General features: G+C 38.3%; 1 long non-coding RNA gene across 5 annotated transcripts in view; it reads left to right on the top strand.

Moving 5' to 3' along the window:
• Window positions 1-14,680, top strand: part of LOC309656958 — a 600,722-nt gene that overhangs the window by 79,551 nt on the left and 506,491 nt on the right. For all 5 annotated transcript variants that reach the window (XR_014261623.1, XR_014261624.1, XR_014261625.1 and 2 more), the window contains one exon: window positions 9,193-9,251. This is a non-coding gene — a long non-coding RNA (uncharacterized lncRNA). The remainder of the gene's footprint in view (window positions 1-9,192; window positions 9,252-14,680) is intronic.

Below are 14,680 nucleotides of genomic sequence, written 5' to 3'. Positions count from 1 at the left end.
AAAATGAGGGAAAGAAAAAAGAGAAAACTATTAAGTAAAGAAAAAAGAGAAAACTATTAATTAAAAAAAAAAGAAATAAAAGGAAAACAGTGAGAAAAATTAAAAAGAAAAAAGAGAAAAAAATAAAATGAAAAAGTAAGAAAAAAGAAAACAAAAAAAAAATTAATAACAAATGGAATATACAGACAGCCTACAATGTAAAGGAGAAAACAAGCTAACTTTGGTCAAAGTCCCTCAGGTCACTGAAAACCAGCTTCCCAAGCTAGAAGGACCACAAATCTAGGCCAACCAGGAACTTGTATAGGTTCTTAGAATTCCATAACAATGGCTCCTTATGAGGACATAGCAAGAAAGGGACCTATTATGGTTAGTGATACTCCGCAGTGGTTTCCTCATTTTTTTTTTTTTTTTTTTTTGTCTGATGAACCATTTTAGACTTAAAAAAATTATTGAAAATCCCAAACAGCTTTTCATGTATATGGATATAGCTATCAATATTTACATTATTAAAAATTAAAACCTGTATGATGTTTCAATGGCTTTTTTATTTCTAGTTTGAAAAGTTGTAATAATTTTTGGCTCAATGTATTTTCAAATGTCCAAATATGTGGGGATTTTTAATTTGTCTCTTTATTAACTTCTTTTTTCATTTTATTCATTTTTTAGTTTGTATCTATAAAATAAAAATACTCTCTATAAGAAATATAACTTAAATGCCATTCTAAAAATAATAATTCCTCAATACCATCATCTAGTCAGTGTTAAAATTTGTCTTATGCATTTTGAAAACTTTGGTTTTTCAGATTATCTGCTTGAATTAGGATCCAAAAATCATTTCTATTTTGTGATTGGTTCATATGAATTTAAACCTCTTTCAGTCTGTCACTTTCTACTCCATCTCCTTCCTTCCCCCTCTTGTTATTTACTTTTGACGAATTCATGTTGTTAATTTCCTACTGTTTGGATTTTCCTGATTGTATTCCTGTGGTGTACATTAACAAGTGCCTCTGTACTTCCTGTAAATTGATAGTTAAAATTGCAAGACTGATGGGATTTAGATGTGATCTTTTTGGTGAGACTCCTTCATGCGTGGTGGTGTGTTCTTTTATCAGGAGGCTGATGGTCTTTCTTTTTGTGAGGTTAGTGGGCTTCCATGCTCATTGCTGAGATCCATTAAATCATGACAAGTAGCAAAATACTAAATCTATCATCCCTTCATTTATTAGCTGGAATACTTCTGCAAGAGAAATGTCTCCCAATTAGCTCAATTACCTTGTGGTCATTGATGATGGTCTTTATGATTCCTTTTCCTGAAATTTGTTGGAGGCTTTTTTATTGGGCTAATACACATACTTTTTTTCAATTGTTTTTCATATAGGGCTTCCAGGTGAAATTTCACTTGAGCAAATGTTTCTGCAGCAAAAAAGTTAGTTTGAAAGGTTCTGAACTAAGCCAAAGTAATACTGGCCAAGTGAGGAATTTTGGCATCAGAAACATCATTTTGGATATTTGAGGTCCTGCCTGAGAATATTTGAGATCTTGTTAGGGCTGAAAAAACTATAAAGTCAACCATCTACAGCGCTACCCACAGCCCTTACCAATGTGCCCAACATGCAATATATGGTCAATATATGGTAGCCATTGCTAATATAGCATAATCTAACCATCTCATTTTATATGTGGGAAACGGGGGCTCATTCATTAGTTTGTTCATTCATCAAATGTTTCCTGGGCCCTTATGCTCTGAGGAGGCACTATGCTGGGTGCTGGATAAACTTCAGAAGAAAGTCCCTGAGTTTCCTGTGCTTTGTTGTGGGGTGGGGAAAACAACAAGTTAACAAATTAACAGCCATATTGAGAGGGTGATGAACGATATGAAGGAAATAAACTTGGTGATGTGTTAGTGCTACTGGGTGGGACATTACTTTAGACGGGTACTAACGTTTCATATGAAATTTCCTTGACAGGAAGGGACAAGATCTAGGAAAAGGACTCTCTGAGCAGAGGGTACCACAAGGCAAAAGGCTCTGAGGAAACAAGCTTGGTATGATTGAATTGCAGAAAGTCAATCAGTGTGGCTGACATAGTGAGCAGGCAGAAGTGTGGTGGAAGGAGAGTCGAGAGAGGCAGGCGGTGGCAGAGACCAGAATCTAGCTTTTCTGGTCGATTCTGTCCTGATACATTTCGTGTTTCATTTTGCATGATTCTGGGGCACTGTAGCTGTGTTTCTTCAGCATAACATGTGCAGCTGCCGAATAGAATGTTTTAGAAATCACTTCTCTCTCCCTGTCTGCCCCTGCTCCCATCTAGACCTGTCCCTTAGGTAGCCAATTCTGAAGGAAATCTGGTCCCTTGCTGCAGCCTGGGTTTTGTTTCTGGTGACTGCAGTCTCGGTGTTCCCAGGGACTGAGGTGTGAGCTGCTTATTTGAGCAGAGTTGAAGAGCCAGCTCCTGGACCATTCCTGCTTTGTGCTCCGCCCTGACCTCTGGTGGACTCAGCCTGCTAAGACATTGACCAAGCTAGAAGCTGGAAGCCTCTGCCTTCTATCCCTACCTGCCTGAATTTGGTTCGGAGTGTGCACTCTATTATGAAGGCTTTGTGAAGAGGCAGAATTTCAGACATTGCCATGGGGTGGCCAGATGGCTTTTGACCATCGAACACCTCTTACCCTGGTATGACAACCATTCTTTAGAGTTTGGATGGCATCTATCCTGCCAGTCCCCCAGGCACAATGCGTGGGCATAGGATCCAGCCTGACCAATGGGAGCACTCATTCCTTTGGCCTGAAGGATTGGTTCAGAAAGAGCACGTGGTCCAAATTGGGCGAATCAGGTCTTCTTTAAGGGTTTGATACAGGGACCTTGGGACAGAGGGCATCTCTCTTTCCCCTGGATCTAGAATTCTATAGATCCTTGTATACCTGGATTGCCAGTAACCATCTCTTTGGCCCTATTGAGAGAGCCTGCCTGAGAAATTAACACTGAGGAGGAAGGTGGGGTCTGGAAATTCAAAGGGATTTATCATTTAAGCTTCTGCTTCTGGGTGTGCCTAGGGTGAACCAATAAACTCCTTTTTTCTCATAAGCTACTTTCAGTTGGGTTTCTGTCACAACTGGAAATCTCCTAATTAATACCACAACCAGTGTTAGTCAAAGTTATTATTAGTAGTAGATAATCAAAAGTAAATTTGAAGTATATACGGTGTGACACCTTCCTTTATGACACCACATTTGTAATTATGTAGTGATTTGGGTAACTATTTTTTTTAAAATATACTTATTTATTTATTTTTATATTTAAAAAAATGTTCAAAATTAAAATTAGGAAAAGAGAAAAGATTGCCCTTATCTGAATGGGCACTCATGTTTGCATTGCCTTTAAGAAACTTCCAATTCCCTAATTATAGGACAAATACACCAGAGAAGGACCATTTGCATTACAAAATAATTTTTAATTTTCCAGGGGGGAAAAAAAATCCCCTCAAGTCTTATTCAAATAATAGCGATTAAAATGATCCAATGGGGGCTTCCCTGGTGGCGCAGTGGTTAAGAATCCGCATGCCAATGCAGGGGACACGGGGTTGAGACCTGGTCCGGGAAGATCCCACATGCCGCAGAGCAACTAAGACCGTGCACCACAACTACTGAGCCTGTGCTCTAGAGCCCGCGAGCCACAACTACTGAGCCCGCTTGCCACAACTACTGAAGCCTGTGCACCTAGAGTCCGTGCTCCACAACAAGAGAAGCCACCGCAATGAGAAGCCCGCGCAATGCAACGAAGAGTAGCCCCCGCTCGCCGCAACTAGAGAAGGCCCACGTGCAACAACGAAGACCCAATGCAGCCAAAAATAAATAGATAAAATAAGTAAATTTATTAAAAAAAATGATCCAATGAAGAGTTCAGCTGCAGGGGAAATTGGAATTAGCCCTAGAGGGCAAATCTTCCCTCCCTCCCTCCCTTCTCTCCTCCTTTCTTTCCTTCCTCTCTTTATCCCTTCCTCCCTTCCTTCTTTCCTTCCTTCTCTGTTATTTTGCTAAAATAAAAAAAGTTCTTTTTTTTTTTTTTTCCAGACTATGAAGTTACTGTAAAAAAGAAAGTTCGGACAATAGGGAAAGGTGTAAAGGAGACAGCAAAAATTACCCATGATGTTACTACCTAAAAAATAATAATAAAAGCAGTGTAAGGCATTGTTCTAAGCATTTTACATATATTAACATGTTTAAACTTCACTAATAACCAGAGGAGGTAGTTCCTACTGTCATTCACATTTTACAGAAGGGAAAGTTGAGGAAGAGTGTGTTAAGTTTCTCAAGATCAAATCCTATGTGGCCTTGTTGAGAAAGAGGCACTCTGGACCCTTTGGTAAATAGTCTTTGGTACGTATGTGTGCACAGTTGCTCACATTCATGTGTGTGTACAAATGTGCACACACCATAATCACCCACATGCACACAGACTTGTGCACACATATGCCACTATTACATGTATGAGCACACAGACGTTTTACAAAACAATCATTTTATCATGGTACCTTATGACTTGATTTAAAAATATATACAATACTAGGCAGAAGAGTATAATAAACCCCACGTGCTCATCACTCAGATTCAACAGTGGTCAATTTGTGGCCAATTTTCTTTCATCTCTACTCCCAGTACTTTTCCTTCTCTATAGATTAAAAAAACAAACAGCTAACTTTGAGATAATTTTAAACTTAAGGAAAATTGCTAGTATAGAGAATACCCAAATACTCTTTACCCAAATTCACTGATTTTTGACATTTTGCCACATTCGCTTTATCATTCTCTCTCTTGTTTTCTCTGTATGTGTATGTGTATGTGTACATATATACATAAAATTTTTAATTTTTTGGACCATATGACAGGAGGCCGCGTGGCTGAGGCCCCTTTATTTCATCATACCTCAGTGCCCGTTTCCTAAGAACGAAGATATTTTCTTACATAGCCGCAGTACAGTTATTAAATTTAGAAGTTAATTAATACAGTACTTTTATCTATGGTTCATATTCCGGTTTTGTCAATTGTCCCAGTAATTTTTTTTTTTTTTTAATTTACTTATTTATTTAGTTTTGGCTGTGTTGGGTCTTCGTTTCTGTGCGAGGGCTTTCTCTAGTTGTGGTGAGCGGGGGCCACTCTTCATCGCGGTGCGCGGGCCTCTCACTATCGCGGCCTCTCTTGTTGTGGAGCACAGGCTCCAGACGCGCAGGCTCAGCAGTTGTGGCTCACAGGCCCAGTTGCTCCGTGGCATGTGGGATCTTCCCAGACCAGGGCTCGAACCCGTGTCCGCTGCATTGGCAGGCAGACTCTCAACCATTGCACCACCAGGGAAGCCCCCAGTAATGTTTTTTATAATATTTTTTTTGCCTCTTAGCCCAAGATCTAGTCCAGGATCACATATAGCATTGAGTGGTCATGTCTCTTTGGTCTCCTTTAATCTGGAACTGTGTGTTTAGCCTTTCTTTGCCTTTCATGACTGACATTTTGGAATAAAGGCCATTTATTTTATAGAATGTTCCTCAATTTGGGTTTATTTGTTGCTTTTTTTGACTATGCTCAGATTATGTATTCCTGGTCAGAATTCTACTTGGTGATGTCATATCTGTCTTAGCATATCACATCTGGAGGTACACAATGACCATTGGTAATGCTAATTTTCATCATTGGGTCAGTGTATTGTCGTTTCTCTATTGTATGACCTACTTAAAAAAAATTTAGCTACATATACTAGTTTTATTTATGAAGCAAGAAAAGATAGACCCACAGCATTATTTTTCATGGTGGTGGCATCACCACCACCATCATCATCACCATCACTTGAAGACTTGTTATTATGTCAGGTGCTATGCTAAATGCTTTACCTGCTTTAATTCTCACAACCACCCTCTGAATAAAAGTAAAGCGTGGCTGAGAGAGTTTAACTTGCCAAAGGCTGAGTGGAGCTTCAGACCTGGCCGGCTGACTCCAGAGCCTGTGTTCTTAGTCATGTACTACTCTGTATTTATCCAGTTCTCTAACTTTGTGTGTTTTAATTATTTCTCAGTCTTAACTTTTTACAAACAATGCTGCCATGAATATCTCAGAATAAACATTGTTATGAGTCCTCAAAATCTCAGCGCTTAGACCCCTAGATTTATTTCTTTACTCACAAGGCAGATATTAAATAAACTAGAAAATATACTCAGCAGTACGTCTTCCCGTAAAACTATGTCAGCTGAGAGTTGGAAGGGAGTCTTTTGATTGATTTTTCTGTTCTGGGCAAGAATCTTCTCTAACAATGACCTAGTAACAGACGTGCTTAGTAATACCACCCCCTGAACACCTCGCTATATTTCAACTACTGGGTCACACCTTTTTCCTTTGTGATTTTCTTAGTCTTTACAATAACCTTGTAAGGTAGGTGTTATCCCTCTATGTTCAGATAAGAGCAAACATCCTGTGGCATCCCTGACAGATGGGTACAGCCTCTGTTTACACATATCTGTCAATGGGGAACTCTGTTTTGCAAAGCAGACCAGACCACTTATGGATCCCTGTAATTGCTTACTTACTACTGTAAGTAAGAATTCACTTAAAATCACTGTAGAATTCACTAAATCTCTTTTCACACAATAAGCTTGTTTAAATAATTACAATGAACATAGCTGCCATTTGTTGGGCACTTGCAAGGGACCAGCATTTGTTCTCAGTGTACTTCTCACAGGTATTACCTCACTTATGCACAGTGACCTTGTGAGGGAGTATGTTACTGCTTCCACTTTATATATGAGGTGACTGAGGCCTGTGGCTATTAAGTAGTGAGGCCAAGACCGTTCCATCTCACCTGAATGTACTTACCTGGTGGCTTTAGAACCTGACCTCCCTAGAAAGCTGCCCAAGGGCAGGAAAGTAAAGCTGGTTACTGGGGTCAGCACAGAAGAATGTCAATTTAGAAAGACAGAAAACAGCTGGCCAAGTTCCTTCCCAAAACTTTCCAAAGTTTTCAGAGTTTCATACAGTATGCATGTGGGTTGCAACAAGGAAAATTTAGATGGAAGTCTAGCAAACATTAATTATCACATCAACAAACATATCTATAACATCTGTTGATGTTATAAGGGCTTACTATGAAACCTAATGGTGGACACCTTGCTGTGTGCAAATTTACTTTAGAATCTATTTTGCTTATTCCTCTATTATGGGTTGAATTGTGTGCACCGAAAAGATAAGTTTTAACTCTAGGTATATGTGAATGTGACCTTATTTGGAAGTAGGACCTTTGCAGATATAATCAAGTTAAGATGTAATTATTAGAGTGGGCCTTAATCCAATATGACTAGTGTCCTTATAAGAAAAGGAAAGTGCCATGTGAAGACAGAGACACACAGGGAGAATGTCACATGACAACAGAAGCAGAGATTTGAGTGATGCAGCTGCAGGATGTTGGCCTAAAACAAATAGACTGCCAGTTATTTCTCCAGCAAAAACGAGTTTATTCAGGATCAGGAAAGAATTGCAGTTTTGGGTCTACAACCATGGCAAGTCATGTGCAAGTCCCAGCACAGCAAGGGAAGGACAGCTTTTTTATAGAGGGGAAAAGGAAGTTTGGAGGGCTATAGTAAACAAAGAGTCCAGAAAAACAAAGAGCTTTTCATTGGCTGAGTTGTTGCCAGGAGAGAAGAGGAGGTCTTTCTTCCTCCTCTTGGGCTCTGCTATCATCCCAGGGCACGAGAGCTCCCCCTTCTGGTCTCCTGACTCTATTTAATTGAGGTTTCTGTTTATTACTTTTTTACAAGGCCAAGGAACACCAAGGATTGATGCCACTGTAAGAAACTAGGAAAATGCAAGGAAGGAATCCATCCAAAGTCTCAGAGAGAGTGTGGTCTTGCTGACCTATTGATTTCAGATGTCTAGCATCTGTATAGAATTGTGGGGGTAATACATTTCTGTAAAACAACAGCCCTCTAGTCTGTGGTATTTTGTTACAACAGCCCTAGGAAACTAATACAGACTCCCATTCACTTCTTGAGTTGATAAATTATCCTAAAGATTTGAAACCCATTCAGTTGCATAGATACTTTCCTTTTGTTTGTTCCCTCTGAGGTTTTCAAACTTCAGTGTGTAGAAACAAAAGTATATGTATATATATATATATATTATATATATGTATTCTATAGGTGGTTTAGAGGATTTTTTAAAATTGAAGTATAGTTGACTTACAATATTGTGTTCATTTCAGGTGTACAGCAAAGTGATTCAGTTACATTGCAATACATATATATATGTATACATCTATATTCTTTATTTTATTCTTTTCCATTGTAGTTTATTATAAGATATTGAATATAGTTCCCTGTGCTATACAGTAAATTCTTGTTGTTTGTGAGGATTTTTTCAATAGATAATTTTCACTGTAATTTTTTTCATTTCTTATTTGTTCATTTAGAATGTGACCCCTAAGCTTCTTTGTATTGTATTTCTCTTTGCTTTCTCTCCATTAGGCAATATCCCTCCAGTTTTTGTTGGAATATTTTCCTAGACCATTTGCCAACCAAATGTGTTCTCCTTTGAATATATTATAGTAGATCAGTGTCTCTCTTAAAATGTGATACTCGGAACAGTGATTGTAGTGGGACTGTTATCTTCCTTTCTTTGGATATGGGCACAGTACTTCTATCAGTGAAATCTAACTTTGCTTCTTTTTTTAAGCAGCCACACAGCAGTTCTTTAGTTGAAACCCCACATCTTTTTTTTTTTTAATGTATAGCTCCTAAGTCCGATTTTATACCTTTTTAAAAACACCAAATTATAGGTGTTTTAAGACACCTAAATAATAGGGTGTCACATTGCTCCTATTAATTTTTTATTGTGTGCAACTAATAGATAAGTAAGTCCTGGAGACCTAATATACAGTACAGTGATTATAGACACAAAACTCTATTTTAAACTAAAAAAAAAATTAAAGTTGCCAAGAGATGAGATCTCAATTGTTCCCAACACTAGGAGAGATGATAATTATGTGACTGGGTAGAGGTGTTAGCTAATGCTGCATTGGTAATTATAGTGCAATATAAATATATCAAATCAATATGTTGTACTTTAAACTTACAAAACGTATGTCAAATATATCTCAATAAGAAAAAACTGAAAAAATGTATTTTCTCTTAATCTCTCTCTCTCTCTTTTTCTCCTCCAGCTTGTTGGTCCCATGAGAGTGGTCTCCCCATTTACAGGTATCATCTCCAGATTCAATAAGTAAGTTTGCTTTTAAAAATATTCATGAATATCGACTTTCTTCCTTTAGGTCTGTGTCATGTTTTTGCATTTAAGTTTGACTGGGTATTCCGTCTTCCATCTATTTGTGTGGCTCTTGCGGGAGTTTTGCATGTTATTAAATACATTGCTTTCTTTAGATGCTGCCTTCTCTTTCTGTCTCTTGAGGAGAATCTGTGAATTTATTTTTTTTAGTCAGAATATTATTAAGACAGACTTAATGCCTCTGGATTGTACCAATCTTTTAAGAATAACAATGTAATAATAATATTATATTTATATGAAGGGAGCTGGTAATAAAATTTCCTAATAATTATTGGGTTTCTTCCTATGTACTAGGCATTCTCATTTATGAAAAATAATTTATTGAGATGGAAGTCACATATCATAAAATTAACCATTTTAAAGCAAACAATTCAGTGACAGCGAGTACATTCATAATGTTGTGCTACTGCCACCTCTGTCTAGTTAAACATTTTCATCACTCTGAAGTAAAACCGCCTACCCATTGAGCATTTTCTCCCTCTCCTCCTTCCCCTCACCCCCTGGCAACCATCAATCTGTGTTTTGTCTCTATGGCTTTATCTATTCTGGATATTTCATATAAATGAGATCATACAGTGTGTGACTTTTGTCTGGCTTCTTTCTCTCAGCATGGTTTGGAGGATCATGTTGTAGCATGTTTCAGTACTTTATTCCTTTTTACAACTGCATAATGTTCCACCGTGTATTTGTCCATTCATTTGTTGATGGTCATTTGTGCTGTTTTCACCTTTTGGCTGCTGTGAATAGTGCTGCTATGAACATACCTGTGTATGTACTTGTCTTAGCATTATCTTATAAACTGTGCCTTTTAGGATTTGGAAAACACGATCACTCTTTTTCTAGAAAACCTTTATTTGGGTGACTGTATAATTCGTAAATAGAATGATACCACCACAGAAGTTTCTTGCATTTTTGTAGGGCTTGCTCTCCCCTGGATTATGTTCACATTTCTGGGACATATTTCAAGCTGAGTGAGTACATCACCATCATCATCTCCCTCCTGATGTTGGTGATGGTAGCTATCATTTGAGAGCCTATCATATAATAGATACCATTATTATCCCTATTTCACAGATAGAGAAATGGAGGCTTATGAAACTTAAGCACCTTTCCCAAGTGATAGACGAGTGATAGAGCTAGGACTAAGACCCAGGTCTTTGTGACTCTAAAACTTGAGGTATGTGACGATTATGTTCCTGAGTTTCCTATCTTTCATGAAGTTGACTTTTTCCCCCTAATTATCGTGGATAGCTACTGACCATCAATAATAATAAACTTTCAATCAGTCAGTCCTGAAATCAATTTAGTGGGTCAAAAACCTCATTAAAAATGGAAATAGATGGAATAAGATGGAAAATATCATGTAGTAAGGGTATTATTTTATGAAACTTTCATTTGTCATGTGTGTGTGGCACGTATATGTGTGTCTGCATGGGGTCATGACATAAAATGTACCTCTTATTGTGGGTTGCAGTCAAAAAAGTTTGAAAAAATGCTCTAAGCCACTCAGGTTCATTTCCCCCCTGAACATTTGAACTTTTATGTACCTAAGCAGTTTTTGCTGTTTTCTTCACTCTCAAACATCCTCTTATCCTCCAAGTTCACAGATTACTGAAATACGACATTTTTTTGCCCCTTCATAGCCATCACTGACTGATCCTACATGTAATTTTACAAAATTGCAGCGTGCATGCCTTTGAAGTTCTGTTCCCCTTTGTAATTAAATAACACACATGTAAAAAAAGTGCACATTTAATAAGCGCTTTAATAAGTGATAGCCCACATCGATCCCATTCAACACAAACAGACCATTTGTGCTCGTTTGTCACTTACTGGTGCCCACATCAGACGGGCAAGACACAGAAGAAGACATCTTCCCTGCTGTTCGTCACATAGTGTAAATGCAATTCAGGGGTGCTGGTCCCCAGACAGCCTCTGGGAAGGGCTCTTGTGGATATACAGATGATAATTCCACATGGTAAATGTTTGGTTTTCTTCACGTCAGTAGCAATTCATAGCAGTTCTCTGGGGACCCTTTCAAAAGCCAGTTTGAAAATTTGTTCCTTAAAAGAACAGTTTTTAAAAAAATTAATAATGAGAACATATTAAAAATGCCACGTTGTTGGTGGGAAAGCCCCAAAGCAGTCTTTTAATAAATTGGAGTGAATTATAACTTAAATCCTACAAAATAGAATTAGGGTTTTACATTTTTATTTGTTTCAATGCAAGAATTCAGTTTCTCATTGAAACGTAAAAAAAAAGTCATGCAGAAAGTTCAAGGGATTCTTGATCAGGTAGGGACGGTTGTGGAGAATGATCATTGAGTATATGTTGTTGAAACACCCTTTGCGTGTAAAACACCGTACCGAGTGTTGAGAAAAGGGAAAAATTATGATATAGCAAGCTGCTTCAGGAAGCTAGCCAACAGAAAACTCCTATGTGTGTTCGTAGGATACATTTAAAGGAAGTTCATCAAGATCTTGCATGTAATTAATGGTAGAAAAGTAGAACTGTAATGTCTGTTAAAAAAGGAATAGTTAAATGCATTTTGGCAGAATCATGTAATGGATAGCAGAAAGCTATTAATAAGAAAGAGGTAGATCTTTAAGAAGGCTGAGAAGAAAACGTTATTGTGAAGAGACCATGCTTCTGAAGAACCTGTTTCATTTACTTGTTTTTCCAGCTCTTAGAACAGTCCCTGGCATATAGTAAGTGTTTGGTAAATATTTATTGAATGAATGAATGAATGAATGATAATATGATAGCATTTTAATAAAAATAAATGAGGGGTATCCACATACATGGGTAGACATCAAACTGTCAAGAGTGGTTAACCTGAGGAGTGGGCTTGGGGTCAGGGAAAGGCAAGTTTTGGGAGAGCAGAGATCATATCTCATTTGGGTCCCAGTACCTTTAAGAGCACCTAGCATGTTATTTGCTTACCATGGAGAATAGACAAATAGTAGTAATAGCTAACACTGACTATTTACTTACTGAGTGCTATACTCCATGCTGAGCGCTTTATGTATGTCTCCTCATTTTATGCTCACAGCAATCCTTTAAGGTCAGTATTATTATTACCCCCTTTTTACAGTTGAGGAAGCTGAAGCTGCAAGGTTTGTAAGTGACTCATCTACTGACAAACAGCTAGTCAGTAAAGGAACCAGGCTGAACTGTGGCAGTCTGGATCCAGTATCTGTGTACCTAACCACTGGGCTCATAACCTGTAGTTGCCTAACTCATTTTTATATTCTAAACAGGGAATAGAAGGATGCCTTGAACATGGTGCTTGTATCAAACACTGTTAGCTGCTTACATAGCAGCTGTTTCTTACTTCTTCCTAAGTTTACAGACTCCCCCACCCCCAATTTTGTTCAGGCTACAACATACTCTGGAAATAATGAACCACTCCAGAGTCCAGGGTCTAAACCTACTTTGGAAATTCCTATTTGCTAGGGAGGTTTAGGTGTGGCCATGTGACCAAGCTGTGGCTAATTAGGTATAAGGAGAAGTCTCCTGGGAGGGCTTTTGCTTCTGAATAAAAAGAGATGGTAAGGAGATCAGCTTCTTTCCTCTGGTCTTAAATTTGGTTGTGTGAAGATGTGATGTGTGCAGCTAAATCAGCCATATTGCTTGAAAAAAAGAAGGCCAAATATAAAAAGATAACATGGTAAGGACCGCAGATCAGAAAGGTAGAGAGAGTCTGGGTACCGGTTGATATTGGTAAACCTCTGCGTCAGTCCTGAGATTGCCAGAAACAGAATTAAATTGTGAAATTGTGCAAGCCATATCCATTGTTATTTGTGGCTGAAAGCAATTCTATACAGTGCTCTAAAAAAGCCTTGTTGAACTGAAAGTATTGATGAATTCAAGGAGGTGACATAAGCTATATTCAGAAAAGCTAACTAACAATGCAAGACTTTGTGTGCTGAGTATCGAGTGAATAACATAGCCTGGTGGGCCTATCAAGAAGGTCTTCGTGGAAGAGAGAAAATGTGAAGTGAACCTTGAAGGCTAGTAATAGTAAAGGTGTGGAGTTAATAGTTAGTTGTGCAAAAAAAGTCACTTTAGGTTTTGATCCCATTTGTCTCATTTTTGAGACTATTCTTGATAGCAGAAAACACAATATTAGTTCATTCTAGCTGTACTAAGTCAAGTCAGGATTTTCTGCTTTCCTTCCTTATCTCTAGGACATCCAAGTTCTGAAGGGCTCATGTGGTATCATGGACTTATCTGGTGTTTGTGCATGACAGACAGACAGCCTGTCTGTCTGTCTATCATCCTCTAATTTTTGGACTGCACAGGAAGGGGCCAAATGCAGGGCTCCTTCGCAGAGTTGGGGAAACTGAGACCTATAAAACTTAATGCCTCCCCTAAGTCATACACCAATAAGCGATAGAACTGGAAGTAAAAGCTCTTTGGAAGTGTTCACACCTTTTGCATCCCTTTTAACTCTTCTCCTTGCCCAGTGCCCAGAGAAGTTTTTTTTTCTTCTCATTGTGTCAATAAAAAAGTACCTAAACAGTTGTTTCCCACAAAACATTTATGTTAGGACTTTTGCTTTTGGAAACTTAAGGTTGACCTTTATCTTTCTTTGTGTTTCTTCTGTGTCCACCTTTCCCAGAGAGGAAGAAGACCAAGATCTTGTTTAAACAGAACAGTGATGAAGGGGAGAACATCACGCTCTGACAAAGAGAAACAAAAGTAAAATATTTTACTGATTAAATCTCCAAAATTTAATTTTGCCATAGAGGAACAAATAGAATGATTTGTTTTGCTTGGTCAGATCTTGGTTCTCCTCTACTTCACCGGTTGCTCCTTCTCATTCTCTTTTGGGGGTTCTCCCTCTTCTCCCTGACCTCTTATTGGAGTGCTTCGGGCACAGTCTTAGCAATCTCTACTCCTCTTCTAGAGGTGCTTGTCCAATCTCATGGCTTTAAGCAGCTGCATGTGCTGTCAGTGTGCAAATTTATATCCTTTGCTCAGTACCCCATCTTTGAGCTCCTGTATCTGGGATCCTCACCTGGCTGTCTAATAGACATCTCAAACCCAACCTGTGCAAAAGAAACTCTTGATCTTCCTCCCACAAACTTGCCCTATTCACATCTTTCCCAATCTTCCAATTGCTTAGGCCATAAACTTTTATCATCCTTGATTTCCTTCATTATCTCATACCCACATCCAAAGCATCAGCAAATCTTGTAGGTACTATCTTCAAAAGATATCTAGAATCTAACCACTTCTCACCACTTCTGCTATTACCACCTTAGTCCAACCTTCTATCATCTCTGATGTGTGTGATTGTGGAAACCTACCTACTGGTCTCTGTGCTTCCATTCTTGCTTATCCCCATAGTCTATTCTCAA

Source organism: Balaenoptera physalus (assembly GCF_965194825.1).
Source record: "Balaenoptera physalus genome assembly, chromosome: 3".
Taxonomy (NCBI): domain Eukaryota; kingdom Metazoa; phylum Chordata; class Mammalia; order Artiodactyla; family Balaenopteridae; genus Balaenoptera; species Balaenoptera physalus.
Note: the sequence above shows the minus strand (reverse complement) of the source record. Positions and strands in the feature narration are given on the sequence as shown.